Genomic DNA, 19,802 nt, shown 5'->3' with positions numbered 1-19,802 from the left:
GCCTCCCAGACATGCCATGCTGCCCCCCCACCTATGCCACGCTGCCTACCACAGCACTCCACGCTGCCTCCCACATATACCACACCACCTCCTACATCTGCCACTCCACGCTGCCTCCCACATATGCCACTCCACGCTGCCTCCCACATCTGCCACGCCACGCTGCCTCCCACATCTGCCACTCCACTCTACCCCCCACATGCCACTGTGCCTGATACGCCTTATACCCCCTGAAACACCACTCCATCCTCCCCAGACATGCCACCCTGCCCTCCCCACATATGCCACGCCATGCTGCCTCCCACATCTGCCACTCCACAATGCCTCCCACATATGCCACGCTGCCTCCCACATCTGCCACTCCACGCTGCCTCCCACATCTGCCACTGTGCCTGATACGCCTTATATCCCCTGATACCCCACTCCATCCTCCCCAGACATGCCACCCTGCCTCCCAGACATGCCACTTCTCTACCCCCAGATATGCCTTATACACCCTGATACACCACTCCGTCCTCCCCAGACATGCCACACTGCCCTCCCCACATATGCCTTATATACTGTATATGCCTTATACTCCCAGATCTGTCACTTCACTGCCCCCAGGATTAAGATTCCCCTAAATTAACCCCAAACTCCCCATTAACCATAACTGCCCCTAAATTAACCCTTAACACCCCCTTAACCACAGCATCCCCTAAATTAACCCTAAACACACCATTAACCACAACTGCCTCAAATTAACCCCAAACACCCCATTAACCACAGCTGCTCCTAAATTAACCCTAAACACCCTATTAACATAACTGCCCCTAAATTAACCCTAAACACCCAATTAACCATAACTGCCCCTAAATTAACCCTAAACACCCCACTAACCATAACTGCCCCTAAATTAACCCCCACCTCCCCTAACTTTCAGTAGCCCAAATATATATATATATATATATATATTACATACATATATACACATATATATATATATATATATATATATATATATACACACACATACACATTATATATATATATATATATATATACATATACTTACAGTTAGATGAGTGTCACAGCCATGTGGTTCTGGCCTGGAGAAGGAAGGGGCGGGGCCAGTTGTCACAGTGATTACAGGGAGGGGGAGTAAGTAGGAGCTGCTGCTGTGAGACGGTGAGTCAGACTAAACGGATTATATAATGAGGGGGATTTTTCAGAGCGTTTGCTCTGAAAAAACCCTCATTTTATAATCGATAATAATCGATTCAACTAATCGATAATGAAATTCGTTGCCAACGAATTTCATTATCGATTATTATCGATTTTATCGATTAGTTGTTGCAGCCCTAAATGAGACATACTAAAACACAATCATGTGATCCTAAAAATATACACTTTGACAATAAAGGAATTTAGCAACACACAATCATATCATTGATTTTTCAGAAAACATTGGAAACCCCACTGTTTTATTGAACTGGCAATTCACTTGCACCTGGTTATCCTTTAACCAGTGGATGGGGCACAGCACATCATTTGTCATTGACTTTTATTTTCTTTCTAAATTCTAGTACTATTACTTTTATATTTTATATTTGTACTCTGTATGTACTATTTGGTAAAAATTGTGGTTGAGGTCAATGTTCAATATATATACAAGGCCTAAAAAACCACTTGTGATTGTGTTAGCACTAAGTACATGTTTGACAAATCTAAATTTGCATTATAAATGTTATGAACATTTTTCATGTATGTCCACTTATATATAAATTAATACACTTAAATGTTTTTTTTGCATTTATATCAATTCTACAGACTGTTAATAAAGAGTGCTATTTTTACTAAAAGAATGAAGGTCTCCTAAATCACTTATGATGAGTGAAATTAAGTGGTATGCATTGATTGATGCACTAGTTATCGGTTTTGTATTCCAAGCAAATATATTTTTATTTGTTTTAAAACATTCTTATGCAAAAAAAAAGATTGTCACTTTTGTATCTAAAAGTACATTTATGCATTTATAAAATATATAATTATTTTAAGGTAGATGGTCTCTTGGGAAATTGAAATAGAATACATTTACTGCAGATCTTGCAAGTTATGCTGACACTTTGACAGGTTGTCTAGTTTCATGAATGGATAAAATTATTGCCATCATTTTGAATTCACTTTTTATTCACTTTTTATTTCTGTGTGGTCATTGTTATTGAAAGCACTTATCTTCACATCAGTACCTGTGAAGAATATAACTTGAAGGTGTTGTTCCCTTTTGAAAAGCTGCAAACTGCTCTAGGGATGTAGCAGGTTGGGACTTAGTTCTCAGTGGAATGGGATATATCACATCAGGAAACTTCATGTCTCTTTTTTTTTTCATTTTATTTCTTTTTTTACTCATGTATTTTTAATGTGATTCACTAGAATACATTACAAAAGTTCAACAAAGTTGAAAATGTCTTATTCCAGAATACCAAATGCGGATGGCCTGAAGCTGATAACCTTCTAAGATCATGCCTTGGGTGAAAAAGAATATCTAATCTATTACAAAACTAACTTTACTTAGTTCATAGGCAACCAAAATTATAAATAATTGCTGATGTCCTTTCAATGCATGAATTACCAAATTTATTTAAAACTGGAAAAACATTGCATATGGGGTAGTTCCAACAGATGAAGACTAAAGGTCACGGTATTCTGAAAGCAACCATGAAACATTTCTAAAAAATGTTCATAACTTACATGGAAGTAATTGTAATTCAAAAAACTATGTAAAAGAAGGATTGAAGGAAAGAAAGCACCTTCCTGTCATTCGTTTGACATAAAAATAAAACCAATTTGTGAACTATGATCACAAACGAAACTTTGGACTGATTCGTCTGCTAAAATGGATCTTAATTTTGTACAGTACACTAGGCACTGACACACAATTTTTAGGTCAACCCTTTGATGTTACCTTGAATACTTTAGCTCTCCTCCTGAGAAATGATGTACTATTGTTGCTATCTCGGTTGTGTTTTGTGCCTTCTCTTCAAGCGTGATTGCATTTGGTATCTTCTGCATTGCTTTTTTTGCACCGTTTGTGCGCAATCCATCATTACAATGCAAATGTTGCATCTGGCTTGTCACACCTAGGCACCTATTTCAGCCTGATGATGGCTGGATTTCCTCTCCTGTGCAGTCAGTCTAGTTAGTTTGGACCTCTGCTAGTCCTATGGACCACAGAAGTTGCCCTAAACCTTTGGCCTCTTTGTTGACTTAGAGTTAGCATAGTCTTTATAGTTTGTTTGATCAAGAGAAGCTGGCAGTCACAATATCCAGATCCAAAAGAGTAATCTGATGCTTTGCAGGTAGAAAACTATTCTTCTATATTATACATAGTGGTCTCTGACTAAAGGTACATCCACGCTTACATGCTTTCATTTTATTCTTGACCAATACTACTTCTAAAATCATCTGTTTAAGACCACATACAATTCAGAAAACTTTAAAATATATGTTACTGTCCTGTAATTATACATTGTCTATATTTAAATGACATAATATCCATACCCAAATAAAACAACAATCATAGACTATAATTTTGTAGGACTTTATGTACTTTATTTAATTTTGGAGAATACAATGCTATCTAAATTAGAAAAATATATTTGAATAGAATGCCTTTCAATATAGATTAAATGGCAGAAATCATTTAATTTGAATTTCTTGGTCAATTATTCTCACATGTCTAATAAATTGTGGATGTTTAACAACTCCAGCATATTGGTTTTCAAAGTTCAAACATACATTCTAGTTAAAGGTATTTTTGGGTTAAAATGTGATTATATATTATTCATATGTTTTATATGCCTAAACTACCTAAACTTAATGAATTCCTTGTTTTACAAGATAAAAAAGAAACTCTTTTTATTATCTTCATTCAGCAGATTTTGCAGCTTTTCCAGGTTGTCATGTTTTTCCTTTACCATTCTTAATATTGCACAATAGATACATTTAATTATTCTGGTTACTACATATACTTTATAACCATTTGATTATCTTCTATTTCCTGCTGTAAAAACCTTAGACAAAATAGAGGAAATATCAAATGTATTTTTTTAGCTGTAAGTATACACATAGAAATAAAATACTTTTTTACACGACCACTCATGTAGTTGAAATATTCAAATATGTTTTCCCCTTTTTATCACTAACATCATAATCATGTTTCCATTCTAATCTATTTATTGTACATGGGTGTTAAGGCAATATTTTAATCTGGCTGAAACATTATTTTGATTCATTTATGAACCTTTTTTGTAAGTAACATGTTTTTTGTTCTACTTATAACTGGTAGGCGTAATGTTGTTACTCCTTAGCATTTTATTTGATATCATATCAGTTGCAATGTATTTGTAGTGAGTGTGCACAGCTTAACATTATTAGATCAACAAACACAAGGCAGACCTAAGGAAAAGGCTTGGGATTTGTCACAGTACATTAGTTTTTGTTCACAGATCAGGCAATAATAGTACCACCATCTGGGTCCCGTGGAAGATCTGTGGTTCATACAAATATATAAAGCTGTCACAAGTGAACTGTAAAATTCTGTCCAATAAGTTATCTGAGATAATGTATGCATTTTTGTCCTAATAGATACAAAAGAAGACCAAAAGTTATGATGGACGACAAACATTCATATTTTTCAGTTTATCCATAGCCAGCTAGGTAAAGCATAAACTGACTTTAGCAGGCAAAACAAAGATATAAACATTTTTTTTAAAAATGTTATGTTCTTGATCTCAAACAAGTGGCTCCCATCTATAACAAAAGTATTGTGTGAAAGATCAAACACATGACCACCAAGGGATATAGAAGGAGTCAATGCCAACTGCCTCAACAGCTGATCAGAATGATTTCACTGCTTGTACCGCCATGTGAGGCCAACACCAATCCATTACATTCTCCACTGAGTATTAGGACTGTCTCAACCCAGGACACAGCCTCAAACTCTAAACCATAACCCTGGGCTATCACATTGTGTCACTATGTGAGGACATCAATACATGCCGTGATCTAGCACTGGGCTGTAGAAGCATTTCTTTCAATCAATTCACCATGTGGAAATGATGGAAAATCTCTTTTCTTTCTCTTAATGTTCCTCCTACTTTCTGGCACAACTTTACTGCCACAAGGAGGCCATTAGAAGTCTACTATGGAATCCTACCCCATACCCAAAGAAATATATAATAAATTGTAGCAAAACTACCACCAAACTTTATATATTTTTTTCTTTTATAGGATAAGCACTAGGCAAGACGTATTTGGTGAATAAAACAGATGGGACGTGTAATTTATGCATTGCCATATATGCTTGTTTAAAATAAATCATACAGAACAAAAAAAATATTATAATGGCGTATTCTAGCAGAATTAAAACCGAAAGCATGTTAATACAAACAAATAACTGAATTTTATTATGGTAGTTGGATGTGGCTGTTAGTCCATATGTTAAAAGAAAAAGGTACATCTAATGAAATATATTGGTCTGTTAGGCATAAAAGGAATGACAATTAACTACATCTTCACAGTTGGACCTGAGAGGATATTTTTATTACAATGAGCCAAATGGTTGTGTTTTTACACTACAATGCCTCCAAACCAAACCAAACTTGACTTAAATGCTCAGGCTACCATTTTTAAAATTTCTATATGGCAGTGTACATACACCCATACCAGCAACATTAATGTTCTACTAACATACAAAACATTTTTCTACAGAATGCTATGGTATGTTATATAATGGTATGTATCGGCCATTAAATACTTGATAATGTGTAGCCAGTCGTGTCACTCATAAACTGGCTAAGATTTATTAGGGAATTTATTCCAACTATAAATTGCCAGTTATAATCGACAATAGCACAGTAGTGAAATGGAATTTCCCTACAACTTCTACATCTTGAATTTACAGACAACATAAAAAAATCATTTAGATGTGTTGAAAAGCTTTATCAACAACAAATCAAGACATGGCGGGAAATCACTTGTTTAGATAATTATATTAAACACAGTGGTTTCCTGTTTTTGTTCATTTTTTGTTATTATTAATGTTTCAGATAGGGCGTCAAGATAATTTGTTAGCTAGTAGAGCCAGCCCAGTAAGAATCATTAGAATGTGACATTGTATCGTGGGGAGTACAGCCAGAGTAGTGATTTAGGTTCAGCTATTAAGTATATAGCATTTAACCATTTTGTTGCCGGGCTGCCTGGTACTAGCTTTATGTTCCACACTGGTGACATTAAGCTACCAAGAGGTGAATTTAATAACACACCTTTTTTTTAGTTTATACTAAAGAAAGGGTATTTTTAACCATTTACTCCCCTTAAAAAATCCTTGTAATTTCGGTATTATAGAGATCCCATGCCATATCTCCATATTATAGTTTTTAATACATAATGAATTATTTTAACCCAACCCCCAGATAAACTTTTTGAGACAAGGGCCCTACAAGATGTTTACACATTACTTCGTAATAAACATACACCAGCTCAGTGGCAAAGACTAGCTGCAACACACAACAAAATCTCATCCCATACCCATGGTGGATAACTATATCACATTACTTTTGTAAGGTATCCAAACAAGTTCCATTTTCCATCACATGAACAAACATGGAGGCAAAGATTGATAATGACAGTAACACTGTTATTATTCTCTTTTAAAAATATAAAGAAAAATAACATCCTCTGAGATATATAGAATGAAACTCACTGCCTTTTAAACAACATATGTACATACATAAGGTAGTTTTATATGAAGCTAACATCCAAATCAGAGCAGAACAAACTGCAATATATCCAGTGTATATATCTCCATATGTGTGTGTATATATGTGTTTATATGGGCATTGTACACCGATCAGCTATAACAATATGAACACTTGCCTAATATTGTGTAGGTCCCCCTTTTGCCACCAAAACAGCCCTGACCAGTCGAGGCATGGACTCCACTAGACCTGAAGGTGTGCTGTGGTATCTGGCACCAAGACATTAGCAGCAGGTCCTGTAAGTCCTGTAAGTTGCGAGGTGGGGCTTCCGTGGATGCATCCTGGTGCCATGTGTTCTCCAGGTAAGCAACGCATCCGGCCATCCATGTGAAGTAAAAGAAAACGTGATTCATCAGACCAGGGCACCTTCTTCCATTGCTCTGTGGTCCAGTTCTTATGCTCATGTGCCCATTGTTGGCAGGGGACAGAGGTCAGCATGGACACCCTAACTGGTCTATGTACACACACACTGTATACTGAGACATACTGAACACTGTTTCATTTGCACACTGACTTCCTCACATATACTTATTGTAATCCTGTATACTGACACAAACATTTTAACACTGTACACTGATTCCCTTCTCATGCTAGCTTCCAAACTGCTGGAACAATTAACGTACAATCAACTAACAAACTTTCTCTCGTCAAACTCTCTACTTGACCCTCTACAATCTGTTTTCCATCCACAGCATTCAACAGAGACTGCACGGACTAAGATTGCCAGTGACCTCCTCACAGCTAAAACGAAGTGGAAGTGTTCGGCAGAGAAGGTAGGGAAACATTTAGAGAGTGTGTGAATGAGAAAGTGAGCATATGAGAGCTTTTTACTTTATTTTTGTGCTCTTCTTTGGGGACTTTGCCAAAATTCAACAAATTTGTATTTTGTATATTCAGTAGGAGCCAAGGCAGGTCTTGAGGGTGCCACGTCAAGTCCTGTGGCTATAGCAAGTCACTGGGGGCAGGGGCAAGTCATGCGGGTGCAATGGAAAGTCCTTGGGGTGCAATGGCAGGTCAGTTTGTGAACTTGGGGATATACTCATATTCATGTGACAACACTGAATAAATGACACTCTGCTACAATGTAAAGTAGTGAGTGTACAACCTGTATTACAGTGTAACTTTGGTTTTCCCATCAAAATAACTCAACACACAGCTATTAATGTCTAAACCTTGACAACAAAAGTGAGTACACCCCTAAGTGGAAATTTCCAAATTGGGCCCAAAGTGTCATTTTATGTGTGACCACCATTATTTTCCAGTACTGCCTTAACCCTCTTGGGCATGAAGTTCACCAGAGTTTTGCAGGTTGCCACTGGAGTCCTCTTCCACACCTCTATACAACATCACGGAGCTGGTGGATGTTAGAAAACTTGCGCTCCCCCACCTTTCGTTTGAGGATGCCCCGCAGATTCTCAATAGGGTTTAGGTCTGGAGACATGCTTAGGCAGTCCTTCACCTTTACCCTCAGCTTATTTAGCAAGGCAGTGGTCATCTTGGTGGTGTGTTTGGGGTCGCTATCATGTTGGAATACTGCCCTGTGGCCTAGTCTCCGAAGGGAGGGGATCTGCTTCAGTATGTCACAGTACATGCTGGCATTCATGGTTCCCTCAATGAACTGTAGCTCCCCAGTGCCGGCACACTCATGCAGGCCCAGACCATGACACTCCATGCTTGACTGTAGGCAAGACAAACTTGTCTTTGTACTCCTCACCTGGTTGCCACCACACACGCTTGACACCATGTGAACCAAATAAGTTTATCTTGGTCTCATCGGACCACAGCACGTGGTTCCAGTAATCCATGTCCTCAGTCTGCTTGTCTTCAGCAAACTGTTTGCAGGCTTTCTTGTGCATCATCTTTAGAAGAGGCTTCCTTCTGGGACGGAAGCCATGCAGACCAGTTTGATGCAGTGTGCGGCGTATGGCCTTAGCACTGACAGGCTGACCCCCCACCCCTTCAAACTCTGCAGCAATGCTGGCAGCATTCATATGTCTATTTCCCAAAGACAACCTCTGCATATGACGCTGAGCACGTGCACTCAACTTCTTTGGTCGACCATGTCGAGGCCTGTTCAGAGTGGAACCTGTCCTGTGAAACCACTGTATGGTCTTGCCCACCGTGCTGCAGCTTGGTTTCAGGGTCTTGGCAATCTTCTTAAAGCCTAGGCCATCTTTATGTAGAGCAACAATTCTTTTTTTCAGATCCTCAGAGAGTTCTTTGCCATGAGGTGCCATGTTGCACTTCCAGTAACCAGTATGAGAAAGTGTGAGAGCGATAACACCTTTAACACACCTGCTCCCCATTCACACCTGAGACCTTGTAACACTAACAAGTCACATGACACGGGGGAGGGAAAATGGCTAATTAGGCCCAATTTGGGCATTTCTACTTGGGGTGTACTCACTTTTGTTGCCAAGGTTTATTGGCTGTGTGTTGAGTTATTTTGATGGGAAAACCTAGCATGCAGCCACTTAAATCCAGGAGTTGCCCTGGGTCATGTCCTAAAGGTAGACTTCAATCAAATTCAGCACCAGCAGATCTTCTTGTCCTGAAAATTAAAACTCGTTCTATATATAGTCTAGCTCTAGGTACTCTTGCTTTACTGTTGTCTCTGCACTAAGCAGACCAAAATACTTCCTATTTAGGATGAAAACCACTGGTTTACTGGTTACTCTTTCATCGGTAACTAAGCAACTGTATGATGCAGGATTCCTTCAAGATGCAGAAATGTATCTTTCTGTAATGTAATGTAAGATACAAAACTAAGCTTCAAAATCATATAATCATTCTTGACAGCAGTAGCTTAAGACCTTTCCCAGCAAGATCAATCAATATTGCATATTTTTATTTCATCAACTGTTTTACTATCGGGTATGGAAAGTCACGAAGGTGTGCATTTAGGCAAATCAAATTAACATCTAATTCTGCCATCAGGTGTGTAATGAATAATTGCTTATATCCACTCTCACTGTTCATCAGAAACCAATTTGCATCATCTCCTCAGTCACTCTGTTTCTTTATAATATTTGCCTTTGGCTTCATCAAATGGTATAACTCACTGCCTCTGCCTATATAACATTATCAGTTATAATCATATTGCTGTTACAGTTTTTAGAATACAGACAACAATTTCTAATATATTGTAAGCTTGTAAGGTTAGGGCCCTCTTCTTCTTGTACCATTTTACATTATTATTATAATGCTATGAAATCAGCTGGTACTTACTGAATACAACTTAATTAAATTAAAAAAATAATTAAATGTAAAATATAATTTTAAATATAAAAACTACCAATAGTTAGAGGGTCTTTTAAGGAGAGTTTTAGCTTTCTAATATCACTATATATTATCCATATAATATATTATATAATATAATATAATTGTACTGGCATATTGTGCTGGCACACACCAGCAAGCTTCTCTTTCAGAAAGGGAAAGCAATAAAGTAACGATCCAATTTGAAAGCTTTCGGTTACCCTGGTACTTGTGTTAGTTGTTCCCTCTAATTAGGTGGTTTTGGGAACTCCATACTATTCATTTTCTTGCAATATGGTTACTCTTGGGCTTTTTACAGCAGTATTTCATGGCTGAAAAGATTATAATTCTGGTGCAGGTTATTAAATATTAAATCAAATTAAAAATAATTCATATCTGCACAATGGGGTCTTTCACATGTTAATGCTTGCAAGTAGGCAAAACATGTGAATTTGTAGCAGGAAAGCTGGTCAAAAGTCTAACTCTCAAATTCATTAAGATCACCTTGGATTAGCACTTGCAGATAACATATATACGCTCCACTGCAGGAGTGTCTAATTAATGTGAGTTAAAAAAGACTACCTCATTTATTAACCTACAAGCTGCTTGCAAGTTGCAACAAAGTTCCACCAACTAAGTTCCACATAGCAAATTCCACCTCCCAACCCCTGGTTGATTTAATCCACCCATGTTCAATGGTGCATGGGTTAGGGGAGATGATCATCACCCTCTTCACTTGAATAAAGGACTTTTTTAAAAATGTAATTCATTCTTTCATTTACATATATTTATTCATGGGTGACTTTTCATTCAACACACATAGTCTTACCTACATCTCGCACAATTTAAATTTAGTGAATATTCGTATGTTTTATAACTGTTAATATGGAAGAACATGTTGACTCAGTTGAGTCTACCAGTCGAGTTATCTCTTAGCTATTCACTTGAGCCTATTTACCATTAAGTCAAGTGGTCAGTTGACTTTACCTTTAAATTGACTGAGCACTCGACATATTAATGAATAGACCCAACTGTGTTGAGATTCCTTATCCAGATAAATACTGTATCTTAAAAATGTGACTTTAAGAATTGTTATGCTAAAAACAAACAATTCTATAATGGGACAGTGCTACACATTCACAAAGTAAGAATTGTGTAACACATTTGGGTGGTTGCTCATTATTGAAATTTACTTATGGCTTACTTGTTGAACTTCACTATATTAACTTTTGTTATTATTTATTAAGCGCCAACAAATTGGGCAATTAACACATACCTGTGAGCTTGCCATCTAGCCTTATGGCACTTTTACACAACGTTCCTAGCAGTAATGATGGGCTTTTGCCCGCTCATGATGTTATAATCTGAGGGAGTAGTAGAATTTGTAGAATTTGTTACACATCAGGCAGGATTCAATGTCAATAACAGATCACAAGTTATTTAACAGCAGTCATCCCATACAATACAATGTAAAAAATTGTATTTGGTATACATGTGGTATATTGGCCTAGATTAATTAACTGAGATAAAATGTGTCTTACTGCTCTATAGCAGACTATGGGAGAATTAATATTCAGTGACTTGGATAGATTTATGTCGAGCATTAAATCCAGACCATTATCTTTTGTTTATATAGGGCTTCTAGCTGTTCCCAGAAACATATTTCTGGCTATATTCCATTTTATTTTTTTAATAGACTACTCCATTAAAATTCATCTTATGTGACACCATATAATATATAACCACATAGAGTTTGCCTTGACTTTAATGATTGAATGTTATACTGCTAAAAATCTAGCATCCATTAAAATCTAACATTCAAAGAAATATAATTCATAGTTAGATAACAGAATGCTTTTTTTGTGTGACACAGTGCTAAAGCAAACTGTCAGTAAATAAATTGGCTTTTAGTAGATTGGATTTGCTACATAATAAGCATTAGCATTAGAATACAATTTAATTATTTTATATCCAACAACAAATATCAAATAATTTAAGCGAAAGCTAAAGCGTAAGTACAAAAAAGCACCGCATCCCACAGTACTTCCTCATTAGAAGAATAATGGGAAAACTAATTTTGTTGACTTAGATGATTATAAACAGATTTATATACAACAGTAATAAGCCTAGCATCTCCTCTAAATATTTTACTTGCTACTAATAACATTATGAATTCACTCTTCTGTTCCTGCTGCTAATACTCATTCTCTCATTACTACATTTAACAGAGAAGTTTGTTTGTCTAAGTAACTTGATTGATTTAAATGAATTCAGAAAAAAACAATTCATTGTCCGTGCTATGGATGCCATCTGAACAATATAGTTTTTTGTGCTCAGACTACATAAATTAGAATTGTTGTTGTCAGTATTGAGACACATGTATTCTAGACATAAACAATTTATAATTACCTTTTGCTGAGTTTGCACAAACAGTATGCTAAGTAGACAAAAACAGGACATTTCATCTATTTCTGCATACGTGAAATGTGTAAGATGTGTAGCTGGTATAGGAAAATAAAAACAATGTATTATTTAAAATACAAAGTTCTTCATTGTGGCATAAAATAGTTCAACATTTATAATTTGCACTAATTATTCCACAACCTACTGCTCCCTCATTGTCTGAACCGATTGTCAAATTGGCAGGTTATCATAGAAATTTGTACTTTAAATGCGCTATTAATGATACATCTTGAGTTTTAGGCTTAGGTGCCAATGAGATCAACGGTAGTTTGTGGCAGGGTATCTAGATGTTTAAGGTGGCAGCTGGTTTACATTCTAGGGGGTGAGCCTAACGAATGTACAAATAAGATACAAAAACAGGCCATGCTCACTCCCTGTACAAAATCTATTGAAAGAAATGTCAGTTTTGGCTAATAAACAGACACGAAGAGCGAAACAATAACTTAGAAATACTTAGGGATATGTGGCCAGTATTTATATCACATAAATAAAATACAAACTATAAACTCTATAAATCTCAGATTAAAACATATTGCTTTATGCACCCCTTAGTTTGTCACTTACCATTATATAACCTTTGGGCATTGTGTTAGATCTAGAAAATGTCTTTGTTGGAATTGCTTGATAATTTCAGTGTGTCAGGTAACCGTAGGGGGGTGATTTTGACTCCTATGTCAATGAGAAGTCTTTTGGATATTTCATCTTGGGACTCACAAACCTGGTGCATTAAACTCAGAATGGGACATAAGACATTTTCATTATGCATATGCTGGCTAATATAGGATTACATGTATGTGGATGTGTATTTGTGCAGATACAGAGGTGGGAAGTATATATATGTATGTTTATATGTTTGCATGTAAGCATGGATGTGTAATTGTGTGTGTGTGTGTGTGTGTGTGTGAGAGCATGGATGTATAATTATGTGTGTGTGAGAGCATGTATGTGTAATTGTGTGTGTGTGCATTAATGTTTAATGTTAAACATGCAGTGGTGGACGACAGTAGATAAAAAAATATAATTTGACTCTCTTCAGCAAAGTCGAACAAAATCTCTAACTCACATATTCTCTACTGCCAACTCACATTGACAGTAGACTCAAACTATACTTCAATATAGTACATTAACCCCTTACTATGTAAATTTCCCTTCACCTCTTAAATATGTGAGTTAAACCCTCTCTCCCGATAAGACATTTTTAACCAAGAGGAGCCAATGCATCTCCTACTTACCTCATATGCAAGAGTTGGGGGCTAATTTGTACTCAGGCTACCTATACCCACCTCATCACATATTGGGATGGAGAGTTGAAAATATGTTGTAAATGGTGTTATGTGGCATGGGCCCCAATTAATACATGTTTAGAACCTACCTATGGCAACCTCATCCACTATAGAGGGGAGCATCAGAAATATGTAGTAAGTACTATGGGGAGGCATGGGGCCCATCTACATCTACATCTACATGTGTCTAGTAGGATGGTAAGTTACATTCAAAGTTGATCCCTGGGGTAGACATGGTGCCTAGCTATTCCCCCTCCCACCACCCATCATGCTGTGATCTGGAGGGTGATAAAAGGCATAACTAACCTTTAGAAAAGGTCACTCATACCTCCCTCCATCCCATGTGCTGTAAGATGGAGGTGGTTCACACAAATTAAAACCTTTTTTCTAATTATTTATATATATATATATATATATATATATATATATATATATATATATATATATATATACCTAACCAATTATTTCCTGCCCTCCGTCAATAAAGGAACAGGAGGACTCTGGTCACTGATGCACTATGGTCCCACTATAGAGCAGTGTAATAACTTGCATAACCTCTTTTTTAAGCAACATGATTGAAACTGCAAACTATATGTTGTTAAATTAATGCAGAATAATTTAATAACAACATTCCATACGTCTGTTTATATGTATTACTCTTACAGGGTATCTAAATTTAAAACGTTTCATTTGCATAAGCCCAAACTGCCAATGTGTTCTTCCCCATAGGCATAAAGGTGGCATTTTAAATCTGACAAAAGCAGTTTTGTGTTGTGCCCTTTAAACTTTTCTTTTTCTTCTATGAATTGGTGTCATAACACAAATCAAAGCGATAATAGGTCCACTTAAAAGATATACTGATAAAAATATGCGAAGAAGCATATTGTCTCATGAGTCAAACAGAACCACATCCAGTCATTTTTACATATAGATTTCTTTGGATGTTAAAAGAGAATGCTAATCCCTAATTATAGAGTCACTGTTATTATAGCCTTAAAGCTGAGAATATTTCACCTTAGTAGTTAATTTAGTCTGTGGTAAATTCTCACTGTTATTTAATGTCATTTATCACCTGCTGTTTTGTCTTACTGCGAACATCCTGCCTCCTCTGTACTGTCGGGGGTACATGGACCTTCTTTGACTTTAATGCACTTAGAACAATGGAACCAAAGTGCTTCTGTCAGGATAATTTTGGCAACTTGCCTCTGTTATATTCATGCCATGTCACTCAGTGCTTTACAAAGTGAACTCAAAGGAGAGGTAAAAATGGGTCTACGAGACATTTTTTTTTCTGGGAAGAATATGCTAATAAAGCACCATCAGCAGGAAGCAGGTTGTGTCTGAAAGAGTTTTGTCAACTCTGAATTAATTTTCTCTGTTAAAGAACACAGGGGTGCATCTAGAGTTATGCTGTAGTAATTAATCCTTCCAGCTTCTCGTACCACTATAATAAATGCAACCTATGTTTAACAGATGTGACAGCAAAACATTTGACTGTTTTTAAGTAAAAAAAAAAAGATAACTCAAAAAATGTAGATTTTCAAAAATAAATAAAAAAGCTTTTTACCTATTCACAGCATCATTTTATTTTTTACAAATAGTACATTTCTTTCAGAAGCATATTTTAACAGATAACATTTTGCAGATATATTGTATACACACACACACACATATATATATATATATATATATATATATATATATATATATATATATATAATGTAAAAAAAAACAGAGTATTGCAGAGTATTTGTTTTTTACATTGTGTCTACTGGACTAATACAGCTAAATCCATTTACATATTATATATATATATATATATATATATTTATATGTATGTGTGTGTGTGTGTGTGTGTATATATATATATATATATTTAATTAAATATATATATTATATTTTTTATTAAATAGATATTAATTTGTAATTGGTCCCCCCTTTGCAGTTTTGCATTTATAACATCTTCCACTCCTGGGAAGGTTTTCCACAAGATTTCGAAGTGTATCAGTGGGAATTTTTGCCCATTCATCCAGTAGAGTGAATCACAACCCTGCTGCCAATTATCTTGCTAATTCTCCCTTTAGTGAATAAATACTATTATATATGACTGCTTGCTGGATACACATGGCAGCACACTCCAAAAGACTAAAGTGTAGTGCAAGGACATGTCAAAATGATAAGCAGTGACGTGAGTAAATGGCTTGCAGGAGGTGCAGCTACAACTAGGCCAACTGGCTTAGAGGTTATGGTGTCCCTGCAATCTAGAGAAGTAACATCTTGCTGACCTATTAGAAGAACAGAGATATCTGTGTTTCTGAGGCATACATTCATTTTACTTGCTTCTTTGCGCAGTTATAAAAGTGACAATAACTATGTTCTCTAGCTGTATAAAAAAGTACCACTTTACATCATTTAATGTTGTACAGTCTTACTGTACCTGAGCTCTGATGCACTTTAGACGTAATAATTTAAGAAAAAATATTTAAAATCATTTTAAAGACCTAATAATTTAAGGAAATTCAAACCGGAATGTGTTTGCTATATGTTAATGTTGATAAATGTAAAAATAATGTAAAACTTCAAAGGCAGAATAAGGGTACTGAGCGATCAGTGACAACCGAGGAAAGGGATTTAGGAGTGATTATTTCTAAGAACTTAAATGTAGGCAGGCAGTGTAACAAAGTGGAAAATTCTAGGTTTCTACTGAAATGATAAAAATAAAGCCACTGTATTAGAAGCTGAAGTTGCCACTTACTGATCATGCATCAGCAGTACTCATACCCATGCTATCATTCCTATTAGCTTTTGTTTAGTCTCTTCTAGTTTGCTCCCTGCCCTTTATTCAGTACCAAACCACATCACTGTCACCTGAGCAAGATTACAGTAATCCATAGATTTCAAACAGCAGAAACCAAAATGACATCATATTATCCCAAACTTAAATGCAACCGCATTAATAAGCTGCTGCGCAATTCTCAGAATCAGCAAATGAAGCTGGCATTGCAAAAAAAAAAAGATGACTATTTCACCTTATGGAAGCTGAGATCTGTGGCATAATGTGACAGAATTAAGGTCGATTTCTGGTCCAGTATCAATAAGTCGCCAATTGTTCTCAGTTGTGGTGCACACTAGCCTAGAATGTCCATAGCGGTGGCAAGTCCAAGGATGCAGCATCCCATCTGCTGCAAAACTGGTTGTAGATCACCTCGTGGTCAGGCATCTTGGTGCACCACTGCTCAATGGCCTGTTACAGATCTCTGGTCTCCCAAAATGGCCCATTTATACCATAGAGGCATTGCTCTAGCTTTACTGAGTGGCTGGTATATAGGTGGAACAATTAAAATTAGAACAAATGAACATTAAAACTCTAAAAAATACTAAAATAATGTATATTTTTAAATTACTTATACGATATTTTTTTACATGTGCTCTGGAATAGGAATGTTTTTGAGAAGAATATGTAAGAATAACATCATTTTGCCAGAATCTTGGTTTTTAACCTTATTTTTTAAAGGCAAGCCGATTCCAAAAAAACATCTGGACTGCTCAGTACAAGAATGCTGTGATTTCTGCAATAACCTTGGACAATTTCTTATAGTGGTTGTAATGGAGTGAACAATAATTTTAACGGGCTTTGATCATTACTTATCTTTCAGCTGATTATAGGAATCTTTTTGCAGGCTTACAAAGGATTTTTAATTTTGAATCCCTTTATGTCTTCATCCTGGTGATGACATTAATTTCCTCTATTGCGTGTGAAAGGAAGCGTAGTTTTGTCCTCAGACAAAACTTGTCATGTCTTTTGTACATGCAGATGGGGCTTATTAATTCTGAAGACCTCCTTTCACTGCGATGCAAAAAAACTATAAGAAATTTAAAATCCATCAATTTTCCAAAATGTATCATAAACACAAATGTAATATTTGCATTAAAAAAGATTATAACATTATACAACATGAGGAATATGCATTTGTCTAAATCAACAATGAAAATGTGATCAAGCATGTGTAAGCCGTTATTTGCTGTGAACATGTATAATTGGCAATGTAAATGTACATACACCATTTTAAAGAGTAAGTGATCTGGAGATAAATCTTTTATTATGTTAATATATGCTATTCTACGTTCAGCTTTCTTCATAAAAACGAACAGCATTCTGATTCCTGTAAGTCGTGTATATACAGAGTAATTACAATTTCTATTTTTAGAGAAAACATTTGCAGCATAATACTGCTGCTCTCACGAACAATAAAAAAGTGTAAAAATGTACAGATTACATATGATATTAATTACACTTGCTAGGCCTCAGTAACATACGCTTTAATAAAGACCACGTTGGTTGCTGAAGCATTCATGTATAATAACCCAAAGGCTAGACTGAAAAGGAAGGTTACCTATTGCTGTGCCGCAGCCCTGCCTACTCATATGGCTGGTTACAATGTAACGGTTAAATTGTAAATTTTGGCCTACAGAAGGAAGGATTCCAACATCAGTGCAAGTACTGTTTTGTTGTATCTGACAGTGAGGAGACAGCTATACCAGCTCCTGCCGACAGACAGTAGACCATTATTTAAAGTCGGTCAGGTTATCCAACTAGTAAGCTGGTCAATAAAACACTTTGTGTTTAACCTTTCCAGTTAAATAACACCCAGACACATTGGGATTTATTGTGAATGTTGCTATGTGTATGTATGTATATATACAGTGTATATATATATATACACTCAATTGCCACTTTATTAGGTACACCTGTTCAATTGCTTGTTAACACAAATAGCTAATCAGCCAATCGCATGGCAGCAACTCAATGCATTTAGGCACGTGGACGTGGTCAAGACAACTTGCTGAAGTTCAAACCGAGCATCAGAATGGGGAAGAAAGGGGGTTTAAGTGACTTTGAACGTGGCATGGTTGTTGGTGCCAGACGGGCTGGTCTTAGTACTTCAGAAACTGCTGATCTACTGGGACTTTCATGCACAACCATCTCTAGGGTTTACAGAGAATGGTCCAAAAAAAAGAAAATATCGAGTGAGCGGCAGTTGTGTGGACAAAAAAGCCTTGTTGATTTCAGAGGTCAGAGGAGAATGGGCAGACTGGTTCGAGATCACAGAAAGGTAACACTAACTGAAATAACCACTTGTTATAACCAAGGTATGCAGAATACCATCTCTGAAAGCACAGCACGTCGAACCTTGAAGCAGATGGGCTACAGCAGCAGATGATCATACCGGGTGCCAATTCTGTCAGCTAAGAACAGAAAACTGAGGCTACAATTTGCATTGAACAATGGAAGACTGGAAGAACATTGCCTGGTCTGATGAGTCCTGATTCCAGCTGAGACATTCAGATGGCAAGGTCAGACTTTGTCGTAAACAAGATGAAAGAATGGATCCATCCTGCCTTGTATCAACGGTTCGAGCTGGTGGTGGTGGTGTAATGGTTTTGGGGACATTTTCTTGGCACACTTTGGGCCCCTTAGTACCTATTCAGCATTGTTTAAACAGCCAACCTAAGTATTGTTGCAGACCATGTTCATCCCTTTATGACCACAGTGTACCCATCTTCTGATGGTTACTTCCAGCAGGATAATGCACCATGTCACAAGGCTCACATCATCTCAAACTTGTTTTGTTGAACATGACAATGACTTTACACTGTATTTCAATGGCCTCCACAGTCACCAGATCTCAATCCAATAGAGCACCTTTGGGATGCGGTGGAATGGAAGATCCACATCATGGATGTACAGCCGACAAATCTGCAGCAACTGCATGATGCCATCATGTCCATATAGACCAAAATCTCTGAGGAATGTTTCCAGCACCTTGTAGAAAGTATGCCACGAAGAATGAAGGCAAAAGGGGGTCCAACTCGGTACTAGCAAGGTGTACCTAATAAAGTGTCCAGTGAGTATATATATATATATATATATATATATATATATATATATACGAGGGATCTTCAAAAAGTTTCCAAAACAAATTACATCACTTTTCTT

This window comes from Spea bombifrons, chromosome 2, assembly GCF_027358695.1.
Source record: "Spea bombifrons isolate aSpeBom1 chromosome 2, aSpeBom1.2.pri, whole genome shotgun sequence".
In the NCBI taxonomy this organism is placed as follows: Eukaryota; Metazoa; Chordata; class Amphibia; order Anura; family Pelobatidae; genus Spea; species Spea bombifrons.
This window is presented reverse-complemented; position numbering follows the sequence as displayed.